At 33.7% G+C, this 4,886-nt stretch overlaps 1 long non-coding RNA gene across 1 annotated transcript; it reads left to right on the forward strand.

Moving 5' to 3' along the window:
- Positions 1-213: 213 nt before the first annotated feature.
- On the forward strand, positions 214-1,030 carry LOC130552470 (uncharacterized). The gene is made up of 3 exons (XR_008962742.1): positions 214-509; positions 617-725; positions 866-1,030. It is a non-coding gene; the product is annotated as an uncharacterized LOC130552470 (long non-coding RNA).
- The last annotated feature ends 3,856 nt before the right edge of the window (positions 1,031-4,886 follow it).

Genomic DNA, 4,886 nt, shown 5'->3' on the forward strand with positions numbered 1-4,886 from the left:
ATTTTTATGACGTGATATTATAATTTACACAGTGATACACTGTATTTTGGGAATTTACAGTATTCTATTGTTGACACAAAGCAGTAGTGTTACTGTATTTGAAAAGTTTATAAATATCACTGTTATTTTGTTACAAAATGTAGTTTTAAGATTTTTTTAGTTGAGAATGTGTGTTTTTAAAGTTCAAATATGCAGTCGGTTAATAAAGATAGCGTCTTTTTAAAAATCAGCGTGGACGAATTCGGAGACACGGCGCTCAGCACTTATGTACACTTATGTATGAAATAAAATTGTGTAATGTATAATATAATTTCAACCAAGTAATTTTATTCTGCCCATTTTTTTTGTTTTCAAAAACATAAGAGCCTTAAATGGAACATCAAAGCCCTGCTCTGTCAAAAAGCAATATACAACTACCAGTTCGCCATCATTGCGATTGGATTGGATTTGCAGCCAACATCCACCAAGATGTCTGAGGTGACAACACAGACCACAAGTTATTATGCTAGGTATGAAAATTTCTATATTGTGAGAGTATGTTGTGATATTTTATTAAATGCTATAAATGAGCTGATGTTTTTATTTCATGGTGTATTTTGATGTCTGCAACCTACAGGATGGTCAGCATTGAGGGCTAGGCCTTGAAGCTATCCATCTGTATGCCTTTGTCGTGTGTTACTGTAATCTGGAGTTTTAGCATGCACTATGCGGGTGATGGTACAGAGGTGAGTAATTCAATGCATATGCTATTTTATACGATATGATACATATAAAGAATATATCCATTGGCTTTTGGTTTAAATGAGTTTAAATGAGATAAAATCCATGACCATTTCTCACACATTTTCTTTTTGTTTCTCTTCAGATCATCTGTCTAGCAATGTACAAGTGCCAGTTCAGCACCAGAACAGAGACAAGCCTAGAATGGATCTCGTAAGCTTTGTGTCTGTAGACTCATTAACATTATACTGGTGTGTTTTGTTGTATATAATAGATTTTGAACCATAATATTGGCTGTATTTACAGTGTTTGACTTATTGTTTGATTATTCTTAAAGATACTGTTTTATTGTTATGATTTTATCAGTTGCCATCAGGCACTGCTGTATCACATTGTTAAAAAAGCCATTATTAATGGATGTAACTAATAATAATGTACTGAATAAAAAGATGACTGTTGTACATGGACTTATGTCACTTATTTTGAATTTAAAAATGTTACCGTATTCATGTAAACTAATAGAGATTTTGTACTGCTAGTGCCACATATTGTATAATAATATGAAATACAAATAATTGTAAAATTATTATGAAGGAATGCATTTTACAATACTATTTAGAAAGTTATAATTACAGTAAAATTACTGTAAGGTTGTCGGAGCCGATAGCCTTGTGGTTAGTGCTCCGACATGTGGCACTATTGCTCTCCGGGCGACCCGAGTTCGAGTCCCGGCTCGTGGTCCTTTCCCGATCCCACTCCCCCTCTCACCCACTTCGTTTCCTGTCCTCTCATTGTACTGTACTATAAATAAAGGCAAAAAACAAATCTTAAAAAAAAAAAAATTACTGTAAGGTTATTATACTGTGAAGCCAAATTGTGCAAAGATATTACAGCATTGATATTATACTGTAAAAAGAAGTTGCAGTAAAGTCATATTAGTGTAAAGTACATATACAGCTAAGCTACTGTAGAATGGAGCTTACAGTAAGTCACTGGTAATAGTAATGCCAGTGAGTTACCGCAAAAATACAATGAAAAGTCTAACAGTGTGGTAAGCCTGTAAAAAAATGCTGGAGCAACAGAAATATACTGTAAAATATTTTTTCCCCGTAAAATTACAGGAAAATAGGATATAATAAATAGTTTTCAGTCTTTTGTAATTTTTCATTTTTTCTGTAATTTTTCATTTTTAAAAAATAAACTGTGAAAAAAGCCGAAATAAACTGTAAATAACAGTTTTCCTTGTAAAATTACATGGTTTCCATGTTTTCTTTTAAATTTGCAGTATTTTCCTGTAATTTCATGTTTTTGAGCGTATTTCAAAAATACATGAACATCTGTAAAACAAAACAGTAAAATTCAGTTTTTTGACATTATACATTATACGTCAAAAAAAAAATAACAGAGATATTCTGTAAAATTCCATTCTAATTCTAATTAGAATTCTAATAGTTTGTAATTCTAATTAGCCTCATATAAAATACACACTAAAATTTATAAAAATGTCTATGTCTTTAGATGTACCATGCAGTCATAGTACCAAGTATGTGCAGAGAATTCGAGCAGATCCGCACTGCAGCATGAATGGCCCAGAATTGGAGCCTTGAGCAAAAGAGAGCTGATTGTAAATCGATACATAATAAATGTTACATTTTACCATTACATATAAAATCCACAATGGTAGAGAGGCTTGACAAAAGACAACGTCTAACAACACCTCAAAGTGTCATTTTACAGTCCGTTAAAAGCTTCCACAACACTATTGGATAATCTTTCTTGTGTATCCCAAAGACACCATTCCAAAAGCTCCAAAGACACTATTAAACACTATTAAAAACTCAATATAACTTGTGCTTAGTGTGGAAAAAGTCCTTTACTCATAATCTTCCTCTCTGCTCTTGTCACACATCACCTTTTAATGTAGGTTGGTTTCTTCTGGCAGACACTTTAGTTTCTCTAGTACGCACACCTAAATTGCCGCCACATTGAAGCAGTCCTTTTACTGATGAAGGAAGCCGTCAGGAACAGGAGAAGTACATCGAATGCTCTTCCCTCCTCCTTCCCTCAATATCACCTCCTCACTGTTCTTTTTCTCTCAGAATGGTGCCAAGTGCGTGAGTGAGTAAGGAGATCATTTAAATGAGTGTTCAGGGGTGTCCCAGGATGTCTGGGCTAAATGCCAAACTCAGAAAGAAAAACATGGAGTGTTGATCTCTGGTTCCTTTTCTTTTCCTTTTTTACTTCCTGCTTGTCTATCTGTTTGTCCAACACACAAATCACTTCTATAGTCTCAATACCTGTCAGTGTAACTGTATATAATAAACACATCACAGCCCTCTGAGACCAAACCATATGCCATGAGTGATGCTGTGATGTATTTTCAAAAGCCCTCTGCTTGCCAGCATTGACTGACAGATATGACAGTTTTGGAGGTGAATGTTCAAAATGCATGCACAAAATGGACAAAACACTGAACTTTTAATATAAATGTTTTTTTGGACAAAATTATTTGGCACAAAAAAGCAAGCTACAGCAAGGTAATGTTAAAAAAATGCATAGAAAAACTAAAAGCTAAATACAGAATACCTTGACACCAATTTATATGTTAATATTTATTGATCCTCTCATGTAGTACTATTTTGTAGACATTCTCCTTGAGCTTTGTATTTGCTTTCGTTTTATTTTTTTTCCCCAAAGTTTGGCTTAGTTTACACTCCTAGTACAACTATGCAACATAAATGCAATTTCTTTTATTTTATTACTTACATTTACGCATTTGGCAGACTCTTTTATCCAAAATGAATAACATTGCATTGTATTATACATTTTATTTCTGACTATGTGCAATCCCCTGGGAACGAACCCATGACCTTGGCATTGCTAAGGTGCCATACTCTAACCACTGAGCCACAGGAAAGCTATTTATTTTATTAATAACAACCACCCTGAACACCTTAGCAGAGATGGCAAAAGTACACACATCCTTTACTTAAGTAGAAGTACAGATACTCATGTTTAAAAGTACTCAAGTAAAAGTTGAAGTACTGACTAAACTTGTTTACTCAAGTAAAAGTATAAAGTATGGGCTCTAAAATGTACTTAAGTAAAAAGTAGCCAATACTACTACCTGTTTTAGAGTCACGCTCGTACCTCACAACTGAACTACCATTATGTAGAACACAAGCATAAAAAAGACTGATGGAATAAATCTATTTGCCACTACCTAGGTAGTGGAAAAAAACACAAATTTGTAATACAATTATGATGTAAGATAAGAGTGTAAAGGACAAGCGTATTGATAATAATTGTGACAGAATTCCATTTGTCTCAAGTTCTCAACCATAATTTTAGCTATTCTTTGTGTTGCATTCCGCCTTGGTCTGTGGCAGCTTCTTAGACTACTAGCCTATGTCTGCGATGCGTAATAGCCAGGAAATGACTGTTTGGTACTGTGATTGTCAAAACATTTTATAACAGAATTTCACTGCTTTCAATTTTAGATTAACTGTCCCTTTAAATTTTATGCACAGACCATTCATGGACATATCATTATACAAAGGTTGTAGACACTTGGGAGATCTTGTCAAAAAGAGAAAACTGAGAAATAAAGAGATAATTAATTAGGCAAGTCAATTTACTTGGTAACCATTACTGTTTTTCTCGATTGGTTAAACACATTTCTTGAAATTATGCCTCGCTTTAAAATATTAAATGTTTAGCCTCTTACATTGTACGTTACACTCGTTCAACATTAAAACTGATGTCAGTGTTGCTAGATTAGGTGGATGATTTCCAGGCCAAAGGCTCACTAAAGCCTACTCACTCCAACAAAAACCAGCCCAAAATTTTAACTTCCAAAATAATGTGATAGTATTTTATTGCAATGTCAATCAACGTTGATAAGGATCGTTTTTTATTTCCTTATAATTTTAATCATGACAAGATGAAAACATATAATAAAAATCAGGAAAATAGATCTAACAGATCAAACAAAGCAAATGCATTAAGAACATTAGAAAATAAGACTAATAGGATATGTCCAGAAACCACTTCAAATGGCAATCAGGAAATTAGCGCATTTTTGTGCAAAAGTGCCCACTATAATTAGTTCATGGAAAGCAACGCAATGAGCAGGTATTTTCACTCGTTCATGAACTTAACGCACA

The sequence above is a fragment of the Triplophysa rosa genome, linkage group LG4 (genome assembly GCF_024868665.1).
Source record: "Triplophysa rosa linkage group LG4, Trosa_1v2, whole genome shotgun sequence".
In the NCBI taxonomy this organism is placed as follows: domain Eukaryota; kingdom Metazoa; phylum Chordata; class Actinopteri; order Cypriniformes; family Nemacheilidae; genus Triplophysa; species Triplophysa rosa.